At 38.1% G+C, this 22,907-nt stretch overlaps 1 protein-coding gene across 8 annotated transcripts in view; it reads right to left on the reverse strand.

Annotated features, from left to right (window-relative positions):
- Window positions 1–7,914, reverse strand: part of MPP6 (membrane palmitoylated protein 6) — a 47,917-nt gene extending 40,003 nt beyond the window's left edge. For 2 of the 8 annotated variants that reach the window (XM_039342081.1, XM_039342080.1), the window contains exon 1: window positions 7,657–7,914. The gene's annotated coding sequence lies outside the window, so the exon portion shown is untranslated. Of the gene's footprint in view, window positions 1–6,836; window positions 7,580–7,618 lie in introns of those variants that run through there. The other 6 variants (XM_039342069.1, XM_039342072.1, XM_039342079.1 and 3 more) reach the window with 3 other exon arrangements.
- Between the last annotated feature and the right edge of the window lie 14,993 nt (window positions 7,915–22,907).

Below are 22,907 nucleotides of genomic sequence, written 5' to 3' on the forward strand. Positions count from 1 at the left end.
ATTTCCAATTGTTTGTTTTAAATCAACAGATACATTGTTCATTGGAAATTCCCCCATGCTACATTCCCACAGAGTCTATGCACTTAACTCTGCTCCCATAGCTCTACCTCTCTTCTCCTACATCAACATCTTCTATATAACAATAAAATATACTTTATTCTCTTCACAAGCTTTGAGAAATCTTTGCTTTGCTCAATTAATTTTTTTGAGCTGCAAAACAGTTGAATAACCAATTTGCTGCTCAAACTTTGCTGCAATCCTTTACAGAAAAACTTCTCTGATAAATTGTTCCTTGCAATCATTTATTGTTTTTATTATTTACAGAGCAAATCACTGTTTCATAATTTTTTCTAAGCCAACCATGCAAAATTATTAGACAATATTCTTATAAACATAGCTACTAAGTAATACAAATAATCTACTTTATCTTGATGAGGATGGCTATACGATTGCTTTAAATTAAATGCAGGCAGTCTAACCTAGTCCTGTATAGATGGTTTACAGGCAGACAAATGAAAATATGTAGAGGTAGTCCTTGACTTATGTCTACAGTTGGGACAAGAATTTCCACTGCTAAGCAAGGTAGCTAAGAGAGTTGTGCCAATTTTACAACTTTTTTTTATCACGATGAAGTGAATCATTGCAATTATTAACTGAATCCCATGTTAATTAAGTGAATCCAGCTTCCTCCATTTCCTTTGCTTATTGGAAACAGCTGGGAAGATTGCAAACGGTAATCACACGACCCCACATATCTCCATATACTTTCAAATATTTATTCCCACAAAAATTAGATATTTGGGAAATTCATGAACAAGACACAATGGAAATTACTCATTTATAGATCATAATCCTTTTCTTTATCTTTAAATGGATGTCATTAGATAAAAATATCAAACAATACTTAATCTAAGGATTTACTCTTAAGTATGCTCAATTTGACATTGAAACATATTATGAATGTTTGCAGTTAAATGTATTTAGAATTGATACAAATTTGTAATGAGGCTATTTTTAAACAAATTATAAAATTATCATAGCAATATATTTTACAAACACTAGCAGCATACTGCAACATCTTCAAGATCCATAGATCTTATTAATATAGTTGTCTATATTAGTATATCTGCACAAAATTTACAAATCTGAAATAATCAGACTAAGTAATTAAATTTTAAAAATGTTGTAAACCTGAATCAGAGAACCAAATATAAACGGTGGTACCTTAGAACTCAACTGCTTCGAAACTCATTAAATGCGGTACCCAACATGTCTTGATGCAAAATGTTTGTCCCAATACTCATCATTTGTTTGGTACTCAACACACAAGCTAGAACTTGTCGGTTTCGGCTGCCTTGTGACTCACTATATTATTCCTTATGGGAAAAATGTATTTGGTACTCATCATTTTTGGTACTCATTGCACCTTCCGGAACCAATTAACAGTGAGTACTAAGGTACCACTGTACTATATATCTATAGAAGAATAGCACTAATAAAAGTATTTGTTACTTACAATGCCAATATGCAGATCTCTTCTATACTGGTAATCTTCGATTAACTATCATTCATGCAGGAACTATTTGAAGCTACTACAATCTTGAATGAAGAGATTTACTGTATCCTTGAAATTATGGCTCTCACAGTGTCCCCACAGTCACATTATCACTATTTGGGGCTTAGCAACTGGCTCACCATTACAATGATTTCAGCATTCCACAGTCACTATTTGCTATTTGTTGCTGTTTATAATCCTCACTACTAGCTTCCAACAAATAAAATCAATGGGGAAGTTGACAGAAGATTACAAATGGCAATCATGTGATGTTGCCCCTAATAACCACATGGGATTTGCCTAATGACTGCAATTGTTATAAGTAAGAATAGTCATGCGACATTGCACTTTATGACTGTGTTGCTTAGCAACAGAGTTCCTCGTCCCAATTACCATTGCTAACCAAAGACTACCTGTACAAAGATGCCTGCTTCTGCTTACATTCTTTCTATAAGCACTACATTGCTTCACAGTTGTAGTCAATTTCTTTTGTTTTTAAACTTAAAATATAAATGTGAACATTCGATAATTCTTGGGGGAGAGATGTGTTTCACCTGAAATGTCTCTTTCTATGCCATGACATATTTATACTTTTTGTTGTTGGTTATTCCCTTCAACTCAGTGTTGATTCTTGACAGCTGCCCGGGCTAGTCCTTGCAGGTTTTTTGGCAAAAAAGAAGTCCAGCTGCCATGATTCCAGACAACTGTAACTGGATGACTGAGAACATTTTCTTGGCAAAGTTTTTCAGTGGTTTGCCATTGCTTCCTTCATAGGGCTGACCAGAAGTGACTTGCCCAAAGTCATCCAGATAGATTTGTGCCTAAGGTGGGACTAAAACTCAGTCTCCTGGTGCCTTAATCACTAGACCAAACGCATATTACCAACCTCCTATTTGTTATAATAAATAAAACTGTTCTTGTACCAGATTCCATCATGCCCGTTTTCAAAGTGCAAACCCCCCTTCTGCCTGTAAAGACTAATGCATAGAAAAGTGCTAGGGAAACTGAGCTTTTGTTCCTATCTTCAATATAGTTCCACTTGCCTCACCTTTTTACTAATAAAGATATCCTGAGATGATAAAACAATACTAGTACTAAAATCTGGGGAAAGCATATTGAAGTTGGTTTTCTCCTCAGTTATTCTCATTTAGTAACGTATAGGCAGTAGATGAGCCAGATGACATCAAGAAGCAACTCCTTTTTTTCAAGTGCTCCTTCCTGATAGCAATTCATAAAAGGGTCTCAAAAGAAATACCATATTCCTCTATTTATACATGACATCATATATAGCAGGGCTTTTCAACTCGTAGTACACATACCACCAATGGTACATTGGCACCTGGCAGATGGTAGGTGACTATCCTAGAGAAGAAGTAGTGGGGAAGGGGAACGAACTGAAGTGACAGCAGCACCACACAAGCCTGAGCGAGAGATGGCTGGAGTTGCAGGGCTGTCAGGGCTCAGCAGAAGCGCCAGGATCAGTGTCGTGCTCCAGTTGATTGGCGCTTCTGGCCAGCTCAGCAGAAGTGCCAGGATCAGCGCTGGGCTCCAGATGATCCTGGCGCTTCTGCTGAGCCCCAAAGAAGCACCGATGAGCTGGAGCCTGGCACTGATCCTGGCGCTTCTGCTGAGCCCTGACACCCTTGCAGAAGCGCTGATCAGCTATCAGGGCTCAGCAGAAGAGCCAAGATCAGGGAAGGAAGGAAGGAAGGAAGGAAGGAAGGAAGGAAGGAAGGAAGGAAGGAAGGAAGGAAGGAAGGAAGGAAGGGGATGGGAATGAGAAGGAGGGAGGCAGGGCAGGAGGGAAGAAGGAAGGACAGAAGGACCCGACGGTAACCACAGTGTTAATGCAGCCCTCAATGAAATTGAGTTTGACACCCCTGATATATAAAAGAGCCGAGGTGGCACAGCAGTTAGAGTGCAGTACTGCAGGCCACTTTAACTGACTGTGTTCAGCAGGTCAGCGGTTCAAATCTCACCGGCTCAAGGTTGACTCAGCCTTCCATCCTTCCGAGGTAGGTAAAATGAGGACCCAGATTGTTGGGGGCAATGTAAAATATATATACATTGCTTACTGGTGTACACCGCTTAGAGAGTACTTGCACTTAAAGCGGTATATAAGTCTCATAAATAAATAAATAAATAAATATAAAAGGTTGTTAAGCGAATCTGGTTTCCCCATTGACTTTGCTTGTCAAAAGGTTGCAAAAGGGGATCATATGATCTTGAGACACTGCAGCCATCATAAATATGAATCAGTTGCCAAGCATCCAAATGTAAATCACATGACCCTGGGAATGCTGAAACAGTTATAATTGCGAAAAATAGTCATAAGTCACTTTTTTCAGTGCCGTTTTAAGTTCGAACAGTCACTAAGTGAACTGTTGTAAGTCGAGGACTACCTGTACTTTATCACTTTTTTATTTTTTTCTTTTTGGTCAAATTTTTGACACCTTGCTAAGTGACTGGTGGTACTTTTATATTGCCATATCCTAAAAGTGGTACAATGGGTGAAAAGGTTGAAAAGCTCTGATATATAGGACAGAATTACATTTTAAAAGCAGACATGAAGTCAAGTGTATACATAGAGAGAGGAAAACCAAAGTCTAAAACAGTGGATGAGATAGGGCAATCAACCCGCTGCCCCTTTTAGCATGTGCAATAGATGTCTAAAAGGGGCGAAGATTTGATCACTAGGCTGTACCACCATTTTTATGTTGCTGACCTTTCCCTCAGATGTCCCCATACAAGGCAACTCAAGGCCACAGAAACTGAGAACCAGAACTGATGTATCTACAGATAGTCCTTGACTTATAAACACAACTGGGATCACAATTTCCATTGCTAAGCAAGGTACTTATTAAGTGAGTCACACTCAATTTTACAACCATTTACAAATTTACAACCATTTACTATGGTTGTTAAGCAAATTACCATAATTGTCAAGTGAATTACATGGCTGTTAAGCAATTCCAGCTTCCCTCATTGACTTTGTTTATCAGAAGCTGGATAGGAAGGTTGCAAATGATGATCACATGACACCAGGACACTGCAATCATTAAAAATACATGCTAGTTGCCAAGCACCTGGATTTTGACTATGGGAGGGCAGTAATGGTTCTAAGTACAAGGGCCAGTCTTGAATATTTTTGTCAGTGCTGTTGTAAATTTGAATTGTTGCTAAACAAATGGTTGTAAGTTTAGTTTTTATTAATGTCCTTTGAGTTCAGTTTGATTTCTGGTGATGTCATGGAAGCATCCATGCAATTTTCTGGCACAACATACAACATTATCTTGAAAAAATATTTAGCTTCACAATCTAGTCTATATCTTGGGATTTACTGATGGTCTCTCATCAAAATATTAACTAGATCCCAGATATTTAACTTTTTAAAATCAGCCATGACTATATGGAAGAAAGGTAAGTCACTTCCATATAGTTGTCCAAGAAAACTATTTGAATATATATACACTATCCCACATATTCATACACAGTATTTTTCCTTCCCCTTATAATCCTTGCTTATCCTTTTGATAGAAATCAACAGCTGCATATTAATAATATGCTGGGAACTACTCATTTGTGCAACAATTTAATTCTTATCCAAATACAACAATGGATTTTAGAACATTAGCTATAATTGCATGATGGGAAATCTTATTTCTTTCCATATATAACTAGCTTCTTAGTGAAACTGAGCCATTTTCTATTTGTCCTTTCATGGTCACAGTACTTAAGAACAGATACTTTCTATTTCATAAAGATTCCAAAAAATTATTTCCAAAAAACTCAGATCTTAAAAAAGTGTTAAATCTCTTGCATAATTGCACATCTAACACTGTAGTCCATTGGCAAATGTTCCAACACACTTTTTAAGAAACATTTAGGCTAACAAGCAAGACATTGATATTTCTTCCACATGGTCATTTCTTTTAGTGAAAGGAAAGAGGACCTTAATGAAAACACAAAACTAACACATTATCAATACAGGAAAAATACATCTCTTCATTTTTGTAAAACGCATAAGAATTTTTGGCATGTAAAATTTTTACAATTGTAAATGAATGCACACAACCAAGTCAAGTCCTTCAAAGTTCTGTCAATCATTAAGTATTGTAACTACTAAAATCATTCATATTCCAAGCTACAATTCAAGTTAAAAATCCACACACAACACTAAAGTTTGATAGTCAATTAAGTACTGAAACATTATATTATGAATTCAAAGAAACATAATAAAGTGTAATGTTATCTCCATTATAATTCAAGGTATAATATCTTTCTGCTGTAAAGAGTTCACATAAATTGATAATTTTGAAAAGCCCATAAATTGTAAAGAAGAGAGATGAAAAATGAACAGATGGCTGCAGTATGTACTGAATATTCTAGAGTTTCTCTCATTTATATGCTTTGTTCAAGACCTCAAATGTATTAAATTCAAAATTTGATCCTGTCTGTAATTCCCAAGTCTAGTTATAATGGTTGAAAAAGGGTTTTGACTGAGACATTTTCAGAGATATTGCTAAATAATAGCTTGTCCTTTAAAATCTCATAACACGCACCCAAGCCAGGAGTCAAGATAGAAACATTATGACAGTCATCCCTGCAAGACTACAGTATTACTAAAATTTACTTGTCTTCCTCTACTGATTAGAGCCTAGTCCAAAGGTCTATTTATAGTTGCCTAAGGCCCCTCTTCCCAAAGTCAAATGAAATGAACTTTAATTGATGGATGTAATCCTGTACTGCAGAATTGATTACAAACTGCAGTGGCAGCAGGCAGATTTCTGGTGCTTGCCTCTAATAGGTGAAAGCAAAAAGGTGCAGATGACACTAGCAGATTACTACCACTTGCTTTATCATGAGTTAAAGATTATCCTACATAAACTCTGTTGTCACAACAATAATTGAAAGGATACCCCCCTCCTCTTCAGCGATAGCCATGACCATTGGCTGGAAGCCATAAAGCACAGCCCATTCTATTCAGGATTGACCCCTATTAACAACAAATGACACTCCTGCAGTCTTTCATTCACATGTTGAGTTTCAGTAAACTCTCAATTATTCTGACGCAGAAAGGGCAACGTCGTTTCTAGAGTTTGAATCCAAAAATAAAGAGGTACGCTTGTCAGTTTCATAACAGTGAATGTGGATGCACCTAAAAAATCGTGATACCAAAGGACATCGTGCGATTCCTTGTTCGTTTCGCTTCTAGCAGTTACTATCGTGGGTGAAGCGCGACGGTACGTTTTCCCTGCATTTGGCAGACTTCAACACTTACCTATCTTCTCCCCAGCAAATCGCCCTTCCCGTGGCCAATCCTTGCGCTTGTCCTGCCTCCCGCCCTCCCTGCTCCAAATGTAGCGAAATGACAGCACCACCGTGGCAATTACAACCCACCCAGCTCTTCAATCAGCTCCGCCACCTTTTCTTCTTACTCAGTTGAATGAGGATTGCAGCTACAGGCACCAGGGAAAGAGAGCGGAGATAAGAAACAGAATATGTGTTTTTCATCTGAAATGGAAAGACGGACACCTATTTTGGGAAGAGAGAGCGCAATAATCTCTGGAGGAAAGGGGGGGGTGATCTGTTCTCGCACCGCCCCTAAATTTTGCGAAAAGAGGCGGGGAGAGAGAAGAATAATCCCGCAGAGGTCGAGGAGATAATCCCGAGCGGGAAACAAAGATTATCTCCCATTGGAGGTAATCCGGGGCAAGAAAAAAGCCAGCCCAGAATTGGGAGAAGGGACGCGGAAGAGGTGGGGAAAGCGGCAAAATGCCCCATTACGAACCATGACTAAAATACCTGCTCGAGCCTTAATACCCTACCACAAGACGCCCAAAGAGGCCGCTACTCGCGAGCCAGGCTAAAGCGAGAGTCACGGGGTAAGGCTCCTCGCCGGGAACCAGTCCCGTCCCACAAGAGCCTCCCGGGTTCTTCTCCGCCCTCTTCCATGCCCAGAGGCTCGGCACTCGCACAGGGTGCGCCACTCGGAACAACAGGACCTTCTGCCCCTCTCCCTACCCAACCCCGCGTAAAAAAAAAAGGGGGGGGGGCGCTCGCCTGCTCCAGAAAGCTGCTCTCCAGAGCTGGGCAGTTACCGGCGGGGTGGCTCGCTGGACTGGTCTCGCCTCTCCTTTTGCTCTCGCACCCTCAGCCACCTTCTCCTCAGTGGACGCCGCTCCGCCTCAGCCCCATCTAATGACCTGAAACTCCCGGCAGCGCGCGCCCGCCCGCCACCCTCTCTGCCTGTCGGGAAGCGCACACACGGTGGAAACGGGTACCCGCAGGCGGGCTCTTTTGCGCGCGCAATAGTCGTCCTACTGTTGCTTCTGCCAAGGCAAAAGACCGCGCGAAAGCTTCTCTAGTCTAGTTGATCTGGCGGGAGCGCGCGAAGCAAACCCCTCCCCCTTTAACCCTTTCGCTCTCTTCTGACTGAGCTTGCGGTCGGTCCCACCTTACTCGCCTGAGGACGCCAGTTTCGCCATTCATTCAAAGGCAAAGAAAAGGGAACTCACGTGTGCATTTGTCTTTTGTGCCGGAGATTTTCTGTCGCCTACGTTCTTCGGGCTGGAATGTAACGGGGATGAAAACCGGGCGATTTCAAGGCCCTATATGAATGTGTGTCGATATTGGACAAACAGGATGCAAAATTAAGGATGCAACACTAGTCGCGCTTATTCTGAAAAAAGCCCGATTAATTTGACGAACGATTACTTCTGGGTGGGCGTGTTTAGGCGTATTGTTAACTAAATAAGGAAGTAACCCTTATTGGAAGACTATAGAGTTTTTACTTCAAAGTGTAGATATTATTCAGGGCACGGCTCGGATTGAAAATAATTCGAAATAAATCCGAATGAACTCAGCTCAATTCCCCCCTCCCCCCCCACACGCACTTCCTTTCTGAACTAAAACAAACTCTTGGGGGGGGGTTGAAGGTTTGTTTTTACATACCAGCTTCACATACATTAGCAGCATTTGGCAGTAAATTTACATAAATTTACCTGTAATGGTTTACCTATTATTCAGAATGCTTGGGGTGATTATTTCAGAAGTCCACAATTTCAGGAGTGTTTCCAAAAAAATTGTTTGGAACCGAATAATGTGTTATAAACACAGTTAAGCTGGAAAAAGGATGACATGATTTATTTGCACATTTGAGCTTTGATTCCAACTGAGGTGGAGTAAGGCTTTATAACATGGAAATAGTAATCCACTTTTTAAAAAAGTAATATAGTTATACACACTCTTACTACTTGTTTATTGATTGGCTCTTACATGTTTTGACTAAGTGAAGTCTATTGCTCTTGCTCACAGAACTTAACGCTTTCCCCCACCCTTGTTCATTGCCATTTTCTGAATGGGATTTCCACTAAAACAGAGAAGATAATCTTATATTTAGCTATTGGTTATAAAAAAAGATTGTACTGGTCCTTTTAATAGGTTTTAAAAAATAATTCTAGGTTATTTTTTATCTCTAATAATTAAACAGCTAATAGTTAATAGATGTCACTCATGACAGTGAACCATTCAGGCCCAATACCCTTACAGTATATTCTCATAAACCAAATTCAAAACCAATATAATAATATACCCAAAAAAAAAGCCAACAAAAATATGAAGTCCTTTTTTTATTAGTCTTAAAAGTAAGAGCAACCTGATAATAAAACAACTGCTGCTTCAAGTAATTTGATAAGTAGTTTAGGATATTGAACAAAATCTACACACTTTGCGGCATCACATATGTTTTCTATAATACCTCAGTTTAAAGGAAAGACTCAGCTGCCCCTTTTAAAAATCTATACTTAATCAGTATATTGTACATGGTTTCAGTGGTGCGTTTCCACAATGAGTACACAAAATAAGGCTCTTGAGGAACAGAATGATAGGGTAGAAACAGTACCCTGTTTAAAACAACTTATTAGCATTGTGTCCTAGAGTTGTTATTTACAGTACTAAGTGGTGATTCTGTTGTAGTAACAATCATCAGTTTGACATACTAAGTCATATAACAATATATATATTATATTGCTACCTTAAAAGAACTAAACCTCATTTCCCTTAACACTATCCAGGATTCTGGTTTTATTTATTTGTTTGTTTGATTGATTGATCTACATCTCACTTTTTTCTCAGTTCAAGGAAGCTTAAGTTGGAATCTCTCTTCATTTCATGCCCATACTAGCAGCCTCGTAATTGAAACTAGATATCTCCAGGCCTAATCCACTAGTTTAAGTACCATACCACCCTGGCTTTCATATAATGCAGCCTTTTAGTTAGCCTTTCATTCCAGACCTTTGATGAGGAAAAGTACAACCCCTCACTTCATTCAAAATCTTTTTTCTTTATTTTTTTATATTTTGTAATTCCTTTGTTTCTTGTAAGTAGCCCAAAGTCACTGAAAATTGGCTGGCATACAAGTTTAATGTATTAACTATAGTTGATTGCACAGTCAGCCAGATGTTTAGGCTGAATTTGATATTTTTGTCCTCCCAGGGACTGGGATGGAAATATAGTCACAGAATCAGCTAGATATTTAGAATGGATTTGGAATTTTGTCTACCAAATGAATCTTTCCCAAGAACCTGGAATAGACAGATATCTAATAATATTAAAAATCATAGAATGTAACCTGTTCCAAACTGCCTTTTGCAATTAACTAGTGGTGATAATATATTTGTTCTTAAGGCTTGGGTTTGTAGAGTCAGAATCAGTCCCTCTTTCTGATTAATCAATTTTCCTGCTCTTAGTCATTGCCAGTTAGTATTATCTGTGTTGCCAGTTTTTTTATGTGCTTGCCTTGTACTTTGCCTTGCCTTGTCTCTTTTATATTCTTCATTTGGTGTCTTTATAGGCCACTTTAGTCTATTTGGTATTAGGTAACTCCAGTACGTCTTCCTTACTGTCCTTAGATATTCTTCCAATGCTGTTTGATAAATATACATCAATATGATAAATCTTCAGTCAGTTAAAAATACAGATGGTGAGAGTCAGGAAGAGATTAAGGAAGTAAGATAAGGCAAAAATAGTTGGGTCTGAGAAAGGAAGAAGAGAAGCTATAAAAATATAAAGGAAATGGCTAGCCAGGAAGGTTGAATGGAGAATAAGGAAAATAAGCTGAATAAGATAAGAAGAGAGGCACACTGAATTGAAAAACAGGAAAAGAACTTATTGTTTAATGGGGACATAAATATATCTGAGTTTAAAATAACCATTTCCATGTCTAATTTTTCTTATTCTTATTGTATAAGTGAATATGATTTAGTGTGTTATCAGGAAATGTGTATAGGCGGACGGAAAGAGTGTAACCTCATACTACCTCAGCCAATGGGGAAAGAGGAGGGCTGTAGCGGCCGGTGATAGGGATGAATAAAAGAAGGAGATATTTTGGGTTAAAACTTTGGAGAGAACCAAGCTTTGAAAGCTTCTCTCCCCGCTTATTGCAATAAACGAAACAAAAGGCCTTCACTGTGTCTTGGCTGGTTATTGGTCAGGCGAGCTTGCCTCTGGTCACGAAGGAAAGTAGCCAGGAGCACATAACAGCCTTGGGGGCTCGTCCGGGATTTGCATCCGTTCCACCTTTGGCAGCCGGGAATATTCGAAAGGGGAGTGCGCACCTGGGTAAGTTTTTCCCAGCCCTAAAGGTCGGATTGCCCCTGCTCAAACAAGGAGGAATTGGAGATCCCGAGATGAAAGCCAGGACCCAGTGAAAACCTAAGGGAAAGTCGGCCGACCTAAGGAAGGACTTCAACTCAGCCTGACAGGTAAGATACCAGAGGGGTATCTGTATATCAGAGAGGTGTTAATGGGCAATAAGAGTTTGAAGAGGAGGGACGCCTCCCCGGCCAGTGTGCCGGCCAATAAGGAAAAAGAGGAAAGGTATTTACATTCTGGAATGAACCCCCTTAGGGAGATGGGAATCCTTTAGGGAGAATGTTGAAGTGTTTTATGTCAATGCTTTAAACAAGGCATTTGAACAAAGGAAGGATGATACATTACAGTATATATTTGACCTAAGTTTGGCCAGCCAATAAATTAAATTGGGCTTCTCAGCTTAGCTTAGAGCGATGGGGAATGGATAGGCAGTGGTTAAAGTCTATCAGAAACGCTCCTTGCATTTCTCCACTGCCTGGAGAACAAGCTACAAGTGCCCTAAAAGAGTAAAAGTGGAAAGGTCTGGAAATTATGTTTAATGGTCTGTGTGTTTGGAGAGTGTATTGACTCATTTCTAAAGACCTGGGGGAGGGGAGGGAGAGACCCTCTAACAGTAATATACAAAACAACAAGGTCTTATTCCAAAAGGGAAATTTGGGAAAAAAGCTTCTTGAAAATAAGAATGATTGTTTTGCCTGGGGTGAAGCATTTGGAATTTTTTGTGTCTGGTGTAAAAGCAAGAAAGGGTGAAGAAGGGTAGTTTCTTAGTAATTAGAAGGACAATGGAAGGTGTTAAAAGAATGGAAATAATCAGATGGAAGAGAGGGAGAAAAAGAGAGAGAGAAAAAGAAAGGAGCTGGGGGTAAGTTTTATGCCTGGCCAGGATGAAAAGCGAGATCTCTGATCCGCTATTTTGTGTGAAAGAGTTAAGTAGAAAGCTATGTATTTCTTGAGGTTCCTATAGTTTGGAAGGTGACAAGAGAGGAGAAAACCTCTCTCCAAGGGGGGGGGGATTGTCCCCCCTAACACTTTTGAAATCAGGCAATCTAGGAAAGAATTGCTCAAACCTAATAGAAGATCCTATTGAAGTAGGAAAACAGGTTAGAAATGTTTTTAGGACCAATGGAAAGCATGGGAAGGTATTAGGGTACAAATGCAGAAATTAGACAGAGGGAAAACTAAAACAATAGAAGATTTATTAGCGGTAAAAGAGGCTCAGAAAGTATATGTGAAGTGAGAAGAGGAGAGAGATAAACATAAGATAAGATAAAAATCATGGCTCAATTATTGCAAACAGGCCAGCAAAGAGGATGGGGAAGAGTAATTAGGAAATCAGTAAGGCAGGCTGGGGGTGAGGACAGCCAGTTGGCACCAGGGGATATAAATCTCTAGGAGAAAAATTTTCCCCAGTCTTTAAATAAATAAACAAATGTGCCTTTTGTAAGGAGGAAGGACACTGGGAAAATGAGTACCTTAAGAGGAAGGAGGGGGAAGAACTAGCAAATTTGGTGAATTTTGAGGATTAGGGGTGTCAGGGGACTAATCTGTTTTCTGGTCCAGCTTTTTAGGAACCCCTGATAAACCTTAAAGGTTGGATCTCTGGAGGAGGAAAGGGTGTATTCGGTGGATTCTGGACCACCAGATTTACCGTGAACTTTTACCTCCAGGAATGCAAATTGGGAAAGGGAAGATTAAGGATCAGGGAATTATGGACATGTAGTAGAAACAACAATATTTAAATCTGCTATGGTCCAGACAGTAGTAAAAGGACCTGAACTTTGTATTGGTTAAATGGAGCTGTAATTTGGCCAGGGGGTACTTAATTGGTAAATTGGGGATTGTTATTATAGGAAATGAAAGAGAAATAATTGTAAATATTATGACCTTGAGTGAGGAAGCTCAAGGAAAAGTGGACCCTCTTATATGGGCCCAAGAGGGCAATAGAAGAGGGATACACATGGATCCTTTAAAGGTGACTTTAAAGAACCCTGGTGAAGTAATTCACCAGATACAGTATAACATTATATTGGAAGGAAGAATGGGTTTAAAACCTATGGTGGAAGGGCTATTGAAGGGGGGTGAAATTTTTGAGCAATCTTTTAAAAATGTTTAGTTTGTTACTTTTTTTTAACCCAAGAATTTCTGCCTTGGAAAAGTAAAAGATGCAGAAAGAAGAAGAAGAAAAGGGGGGGAGGCAGTTTCTGTCTGCATGTTTGTTTGTGTGTATGTGTGTTTTTAAAGAACAGAAATTGGGTAAAATTTCATGACTGTAAGGATAATTAATCAGTGGGATAATTGTCTCCAGAAATTGTGGATGCTTAATTATTGGAGGTTTTTGGGAGGAGGTTAGAAATTGATAGGGTCTGAAATGGATAGAGTTTCCTGTTTCAGTAAGGGGTTGGGCTAGAGGACCTCTAATGTCCCATCCAACTCTGATATTCTGTTTTTGTATGTGTGGCATGCTTCAGTGATTTTTCCTTTGCATTTTAGTTTGGATTTATCCTTAATAATGCATTTGAGGGTATTCTTGTCAAAGGAACAATCTTTTGATGTTTTATTTAACATTTGATAAATATGTGTCTTTGGAACTCCTTGCTACTGCAGAAAAGATGATTAATTGCTGCATACTGTGTGTGTCCAATTTGTTTTTCTTTTCCTTGGAGCCAAGGAGGGGAAGGGAAATCTTTATAGAAAACCAATTTGGTTTCAGGGTTATAGCCACAGGCTGCAAGGCTGGATTTGAGTTCAAATCCTGCTTTAGGCATGAGGGTTGGTTGAGTGTTTTGGGGCTGGTTTATTTTTGTTCAACCCTAGGAGGGAGGTATTGGCAAGCCACTTCTGTAAATGTTATGGCAATTTTCCTCCTGAAAATTTTAAGCAAAAGTTTTGTATAAATTTTTACTCTGTCTGGTTTGGTGAGTGGGGGAAGGGGGAGACAATCTTTTGTCTTCTTAGCTATCCTGGCGTTCTTTGATGTGCTGCCACAAGAGTGATTTGAATGTTATTTGCCTGAGACAAAAGGCATTCCAGAAATGTTGGCCCAATGCTAATTGGTGAGCCTATGTGCTTTACCTTTTAAAATTCTGAATGTGTTATTTACAATAAGTTTATTGAGTTATATTTTTGTAACATGGTATCTAATCAGGGTGAAAGGGGGAGGAGAAAGAAAAATGTGACAATTTTTGATGGAGCTTCCATGGACAAGTGTAGTCTATCTGATACAGGACAAATGATTTTTTTTTCTTTCTTTTCTTTCCTCCACTTTTAAGATGTGGAAGCAAATACATTTTTATGTAGCTTCCCAGTTTTGTAAGATCTTATTCTGGGAATTATAAAGAAATGGGAAAGCAACTTTTTGGCAGAAGAAAGGATTGAGGGTTTCTAGCAAATAAAGCCCAATTGGTATGAAAGGAGATAAAATATCTAGAAATGTATTTGATAGTTGAAGGGGAAAGGAAAATAGATAGTAAAAGGATTAAGGATATAGATTTATAATTACCAAACAACAAAAATGGTCTTAAGGGGATTCTGTGGTTATTACAAGGTACTGCAAGAATGGTGATCCAAAAACTATACGAGGGGAATCATTGGGGAATTAAAGCATAGGTAGAAATGTATTTGAAATTCTATGCTACCCTTGGAATTTATGGGATAGCCCAAAGGGCTACAGAGGGATGTTTGATATGTAAAAGGGTTAATAAAGGGTTAAGGCTCCCAAAGGAGGGAGACAAATAGCTAAATGTAGAACAAGTACTGGGGTCTTTGTCTTCTTTTTGACAGGAAGGCTTGGTGGCGCAAACAACTCCTTTGGAATTTCCAGTCTATCAAATCCAGCCGGGACAGAGGGTGCTGAATCGTAAATGGAAGGAGGAACTTCTACAACCAAAGAAAGGAAGTTCCTTATGTTATATCTGCTGTCCGGAGGGCTGAGAAGGGTTGGGCTCACTACACATGAGCAAAGGTGGTGACTGGACCTGAAAGAGGGTGGACGGTTATTCCAGGACAAGGACTGAAAGCCACGTTTAAAAAGGACTTGAATGGGTAGTGGACCAGAACCCCTACCTATTTTGAATATCTTTATTAGAATTTCAGGTGACCCCAGACGAAGAACAAAGATGTTGGTGGTGACTCATCAGAGAAATAAAATTTGTTTGTTACAAATAAAATGAATAATTAAGTCAGAAGTCATACCATTAGAAACTGAAAATGTAGAATTGTACATTGTAAGAATTAGGTGGTAGATGTGTTACCTCTGTAATAGCTAGTGATTATTGTTATTGTTATTGTTGTAATTGTGGATCAATTTGTGGGTATGAAACACTGTGTAATAATCATGAAAGGTGGATTCTACTTCTAATGTTACTGAAGACAACACACCAGAACAGCCTGGGAAATAAAGATAAAAATATGTTTGTGGGATTTAAAGGTAGATGATAATCATGAAGCAGTGATGGACATTGCAAAAGGAATCAGGAATATGCCCAAAGCTCCTGAACAACAGTATGAAAATATGTGGGGTGATTGGAGTTGGTTAACAAATTGGCTTCCCAATTTTGGATGGTTAAAACAAATATTTATAAGACTAGTGTTTATAGTTGTGATAGGTATTATGTGTTGTGTCTGTCTCCAATGTTTACCCTGCTGTATTTCATTTTGCACCCAAACATTGGGGTCAGTAGTGAAAAACATCTCTGGAGAAGATGTACAGATTAAATTTATGTTATTTAATATAGCCAAAAATGAAGATTCATCAGAGTATACAGAAATACAGGGGGGATTGATAAATATACATCAATATGATAAATCTTCAGTCAGTTAAAAATACAGATGGTGAGAGTCAGGAAGAGATTAAGGAAGTAAGATAAGGCAAAAATAATTGGGTCTGGGAAAGGAAGAAGAGAAGCTATAAAAATATAAAGGAAATGGCTAGCCAGGAAGGTTGAATGGAGAATAAGGAAAATAAGCTGAATAAGATAAGAAGAGAGGCACACTGAATTGAAAAACAGGAAAAGAACTTATTGTTTAATGGGGACATAAATATATCTGAGTTTAAAATAACCATTTCCATGTCTAATTTTTCTTATTCTTATTGTATAAGTGAATATGATTTAGTGTGTTATCAGGAAATGTGTATAGGCGGACGGAAAGGGTGTAACCTCATACTACCTCAGCCAATGGGGAAAGAGGAGGGCTGTAGCGGCCGGTGATAGGGATGAATAAAAGAAGGACATATTTTGGGTTAAAACTTTGGAGAGAACCAAGCTTTGAAAGCTTCTCTCCCCGCTTATTGCAATAAACGAAACAAAAGGCCTTCACTGTGTCTTGGCTGGTTATTGGTCAGGTGAGCTTGCCTCTGGTCACGAAGGAAAGTAGCCAGGAGCACATAACATGTTCTTTTCTTCTTCCACAGTCTGGTGTACTTGCAACATTCTATCCCCACCTACACTCCCTGGTAAGTAGAGTCTATCAACATTGTTGTGTGGATGAAGGGCATGATTCATTGTCATTACTTTTCTGGTCTTCCTATCCAGGGCTTTTGATTCTGTTTGAGTCCAGGCCATTTTTCCAGTTATGTGTATAATAGCTGGAATTTCTCAGGTGTTAATTGCTTTGATGATATTTCCTCTATTGTGTTTGGACTTCATTCTCATGATGTAGTCACTTCTAGTCTTCTGTCTTCATTGTACTTCAGTGTGCATTTATATTTTATTGTTACAATAGGGTTAGCATATAAAAAATCATGAGCACTACTTTTCTCTTTAGGGACATCCAGTGGCCTTATCAATGTTTCCAGCCCAGATATGATAGCCTATCTTCAGCCCTTTTTGTGGTGTAATTTTCTATGTTAGAAAGATGTCTTTGATTCCTAATGGTGATATTCATGGATAGTAGACTGTAGCTCTAATGCATATCTCTTATGATTAGTTCATTAAGGAATACTTGAAAAAAGAAAACACCCTATGTGTTTTTCAATTAACAGAGGGATAGAATCAAGATCACATGAAGTATTAATACCACTTTACAATGTCTTGGTAAGGCCACACTTGGAATACTGCATCCAGTTTTGGTCACCGCGATGTAAAAAAGATGTTGAGATTCTAGAAAGAGTACAGAGAAGAACAACAAAGATGATTAGGGGATTAGAGGCTAAAGCATATAAGGAACGGCTGCTGGAATTGGGTATGTCTAGTTTAATGAAGAGAAGGACGAGGGGGAACATGATAGCAGTGTTCCAATACCTCAGGGGCTGCCACAAAGAAGAGGGAGTCAAGCTATTTTCCAAAGTCCCTGAAGGCAGGACAAGAAGCAACGGATAGAAACTAATCAAGGAGAGAAGCAACCTAGAACTAAGGAGAAACTTCCTGACAGTTAGAACAATTAACCAGTGGAACAACCTGCCTCCAGAAGCGGTGAATGCTCCAACACTGGAAGTTTTTAAGAAGAAACTGGACAGCCATTTGTCCGAAATGGTATAGGGTTTCCTGCCTGAGCAGGGGGTTGGATTAGATGACCTCCAAGGTCCCTTCCAATTTTATTATTAGTATTATTATTATCAATTCTTTATCTGTCAGTCAAGCTTCCGGATGTTCCACATTTTTTGTAATTTTTCCATATTTGTTGCTTCATAAATACTTTCCAAGAAGTTGTAAAGTTGTCGATCAATAGGTTTGATTCTGATATTTTTTGTTCATGCATCTTATCAGGTGAGATGTGATATAGATGAATAGTGTCTCCATGCACTTAAGACAGAGGCTGTCTTTGACATTAGACAGCCAAGTTCAGGAGTCAGAAAATATTTGCTCTGCCTTTCAGTGCCAGAATTGGGTATACAGAGGAGAAATGTTCTTGGACATACAATTTATCAGTAAGACACAAGATGGCTGCTGTTGTCAAAAGTATTTTCCATAATTTTAGATGGTATGTTAGCAAAGTGGTACCAAACTGGAACTAATGGAACTAATCCCAAAATCTATTATTGCTGACACCAACCTCTTCCCATTTTAATAGTAAATATACATTATATGCAGAAATTTTGGGTTCAGGCAGTCATATCTATAACTACATTTTATGAATGTCTTTGTTCCATTAGAAATAATGGCCTTTTTTGTAAGAAAGATAAGAAATTAGCCACCAATAAACACAAAGAGATAAATTTACATATTATTTAAAAGACAACCAAAAGTTTAGGGAGGAAGGAAACAGCCTACAACACGTGTCCTTCAGTACCCAACACCCAAAGAAGCAGGAAACAGTATCAAATAAACAATGAGGAAAGAAATCTAATCAAGGAGGAAGACACACCCCCACCAAAATTTGCAGGGCAAGCTCGTATATATAAACAACATCCACAATTCACCTTTCCCTCAATGATGTTACCTGTTGTGCAAGTAAGCTATCAACCTGAAAGAGTACCAAAAACGCAACAGAAAGGCAAAATAGTGCCTTAAGAAAATTGGCCTAGAATTACAGGGGGGAAAGTGTTCCTAATACTATCAATGTGGTGCATATAGATAGTCCTCAAATTACACAACTTAGCAATGAGGGGACACCCCCCCAAGGTACTTAAAATCTGGATTCAAAATGGTGACAGCCCTCCTCCCCTGCCCCCCCCCACTATTATTTGATTGCATTTTGGATGCTTGGCAACTGCTCCACAGCATTCCATGGTCACATGATACAATTTACAAGATTCTTTTGCTGGAAACTAGCATTTACTCCTGGTTTCTGCAGATAATGAGTTCACTTAACAATCATGGCATTTGCTCAACAGCCATGGTGTTCACTTAATGATTGCCACAAAAATGTCATAAAATTGGGCCAGTCATGTGGATGCTTTGACTTATGACCATCATGACATCAGATGGAAATTCCAGGCTCCTTAAAGTTATAAATTGAAGAGTATTTGCATACACATACTTTGTATGTTTGAATGTATACTGTTCTTCTACCCTCAGATATAATTTCAGTAATATGATTTAAAATATTTTAATATCAATTTTAAACAACTACTAAATTAGAAACCTTTAGTGATCTAATGGACATTATTTAGAGATTTACTCTACTTGTTAATAATATACTTCTTTTGCTGATTAAGGTCTTACAGAACTACTTGAACACCTTTAATTACTTATTGTGAGACTTAAATGTCTCACACCTTTGATCTTGGCCCAGGGACAATGAAGTCATCATCAAGATTAGCATCTCCTTTCCTTTAATAGCAGGAATTGGTGATCTACAACATACTTGTGAATCTTAATCTCCATTTTGCAAAGCAAAAGTGAAAAAATCCAATTCAAAGCACCTTCCAGATTATGCTGCCTACATTCAGTAACAAAACCACTTACTTTCAAACAGCTGATTATACTGATTTTCATTTTACTTCTCCCCTCCCAAATGCATAATACAAATAAGCATATAAGCCACCACAAAATGTATTGTACCTATATTGTATTTTAAACCACCCATTAACTTCTTAACAAGAAAAAAAGGAGAGAACAAATATTTCACCCCTGTCTATGACATCATATAATCAACAGAAAATTTCCATGAAAAATTTCTTGCTCTGATTTATGTTTGCCACTTTATTAGGAAGTAGCTTCTATCCTAGTCCCCTGCCATTCCAGTGTTTAGTAATGAAATAGTTATGATGATGATTTGTTATAATTATTTTTTCCATTAACGTGTTATCATTTAATTTGTATGCTGCATTTGTTTTGAGAATTGCATGTACAGCATGATGTAGAGATTTGACAATCAAACATGAGGTCTGGCAAGATCATACGAAGTCCTACCAAGTAAGAATGCTTTCATGCAGGATCTCAAAACATGCAACAGAAATCCATATGGCTCCAGCCCTGTGGTGTTTTATTCAAACCTTGAAGACCAGCTGCATCAGCAGGCCCTGGAACAGCAAGATTATGATTCCTTCCCAGATGGATGTTTTACAGTATACGGTTTTATAGTTAGTCGTGTTTTTTCCCATGCGTCCTTGCTAAATTTATTATGTTTATTTATTTGTCAGTTGTCCTCATCTTATTTATTTTCTAGAGTTGCAAATGTGATTGGGGTGCCATGATTGTTTGATTAAATTAAAAATAACTCCATAAAGCTTAATGTACCTATTCTCCATTTTAAACCACTTAGTGAGGGGTCTAAAAAAATCCTCACCCTAAAATATAACTTTAAGTAGTGAGAAAATAACTAAAAATATAGACCTTTTGTAATTTTCATTAAAATTTCCTAACAGTAAGAGAATTTTCAAAGTGGGCTCTAAGATAGTAAAGTCCCAGGTATGTCTTCAGGCAGAAACAGGAGAGCCCTTTGCTCAGAACGCTTTTATTTATAATCTGGCCCTAAAATGGAGGTTGGATTTAATTATTCAAAATAATTCTTCAAGCTCTCTCATTTGTCACAGATAGTACTCAACTTAACAATCATTTGTTTAGCAACCATTCAAAGTTATAGCCCATTCATTTAACTTTGGTTGTTGCCCACAATCACATGTTTGAGATGGCCAGCTATATGAACCTAATAAAATAAGTATTTCAGTTTTTTTATATGGGCTGATGTCATTGTCTATCACTGGATGTTGCATTGTTTTAAAACAGTTTCAGGTTTAACCCATTGCAAGCATGCCATGCTTGCTGTTGTATAAAGTGAACAATGAGATAGCTAAACAATCTCTATGTAGATAGACCTCAACTTATAGCCATTCATTTAGTGATCAAAATTACAATGACATTGAAAGCCAGCAACTTTGGGCTGGTTCTCGCACTTACAACCATTGCAGCATCCCCATAGCCAATTTCAGGTACTTGACAACTGGCATGTATTTATGACAGTTGCAGCATCCTGGGCCCTGTGATTGCCATTTGCAATCTTCCCATTCAACTTCCAAAAGGCAAGTTAATGGGGAAAGCCCAGATTCATTTAACAACTGCATGATTCACTTAACAACTGCAGTATTCACTTAACCATGGCAAGGAAGGTCATAATATCAAGCATCACTTACTTAACAACTACTTTGCTTAGCATCAGAAATTCTGATCCCAGTGATCGTAAATTGAGAACTAGAATAGAATAGAGCTGGAGGGGATCTCCCTCTCAAGCAGGAGAACCTGTACCATCTCAGACAAGTGACTGTGTAGCCTCTTCTTAAAAATCTCCAGTGATGGAACGCCCACAATTTTTGGAGGCAAGTTGTTCCACTGGTTAATTGTCCTCACTGTTAGGAAGTTTCTCCTTAATTTCAGATTGCTTCTCTCTTTGGTCAGTTTCCAACCATTGTTTCTTGTCCTCCCTCTGGTGCTTTGGAGAATAGTTTGACCCTCTCTTCTTTGTGGCAGCCCCTCAAATACTGGAATACTACTATCATGTTGCCCCTATTTCTTCTTTTCTTTAGACTAGCCCAGGGTTAGGCAACCTTGGCTCTTTTGTGACTCGTGGACTTCAGCTCAGGAATTCTGGGAGTTGAAGTCCATGAGTCATAAAAGAGCCAAGGTTGCCTACCCCTGGACTAGCCAAACCCAAGTCCTGCAACCGTTCTTCATGTGTTTTAGTCTCCAGGCCTTTGGTCATTTTAGTTGCTCTTCTCTGAACTGTGTTTTGTAACTGCAGCTTGCATAGATTCCACAGCATATTAGTTATTTTCAACATCTGTAAATTCAGTAAAACAAAGATGTGTGAGTACAGTAACCCCGGTGGGGAATTCTTTATATTGCAATTAAGGTCAAATATTTAATGGCATTCATGACAAACCATTTAGATCACATCTGGCAACATCCAGCTGGAGGTTTACTGCATAAGATTCAGTGACATCACACAATTATAATTTCTAAACCAATATGATATTTTGGCTTAAAGGGTTTCAATGGTTATGCCATTTATAATTCATATGTGCTGTAAGGGCCTTTTAAGCAGCTGATACTCATAGAATGTTTATCTTTTTCATCAGCTGTTATTCATCAGCTGTTCTTCTACTTCTCTGTCTTAAAAAAGAGTTCTTTCCCCAGGTGTACATGGTTTCTTAATTTAATTTCAATTCATTTTAATAACTTCAGAGTCACATTTAAACCTTTGGGTTAAAAAAATAAAAGGTAATTTGTGAAAAGGTTTTATTTTTTTCTTAAAGAAATAATAAAAGTTAAATGATAAAAGCCACAAAATAGGTTAGAAAGGATGTTTTTGAAAACCATAGTTACCCTAATGCCTTCAAAAGGGAAGGAAAAAGGCCTTTAAAAAAGGAAAATAAATTAAAGTGGATTTTTTTTATTAAAAAGTTTTACAAAAATTACAAAATATACCCCAAACCCACCCACCCTTCCCACCCTCCCCCCTCCCCCACTTCCCAGAGCTGAATACAGGGTAAAAAATATAATAATCAATCTAACTAACATTAGCCAACTATGTAGATAAACAAATATAATGCGCTTTAACTCCCTTTTAACACAGAATAAACAATTTGCAAATAAACTTAATCATATAAACAAATTAAAATCCTAATTCATAAACAATACAATATAATAAAAATTCCACTATACTAAACTAATAATAATAATAATAATAACAACAACAATAATAATAATTCTAAAATTTATTCATAAAATAAATGGAACTTTTTAGTCCCATATTTATTCTGAATATAATCTATCCATCTTCTCCAAACCGAAATGTATCTTTCTTGTGAATGATCCTTCAA

Source organism: Crotalus tigris, unplaced genomic scaffold (assembly GCF_016545835.1).
Source record: "Crotalus tigris isolate CLP2741 ecotype Arizona unplaced genomic scaffold, ASM1654583v1 scf7180000017774.6281472, whole genome shotgun sequence".
NCBI lineage: Eukaryota > Metazoa > Chordata > Lepidosauria > Squamata > Viperidae > Crotalus > Crotalus tigris.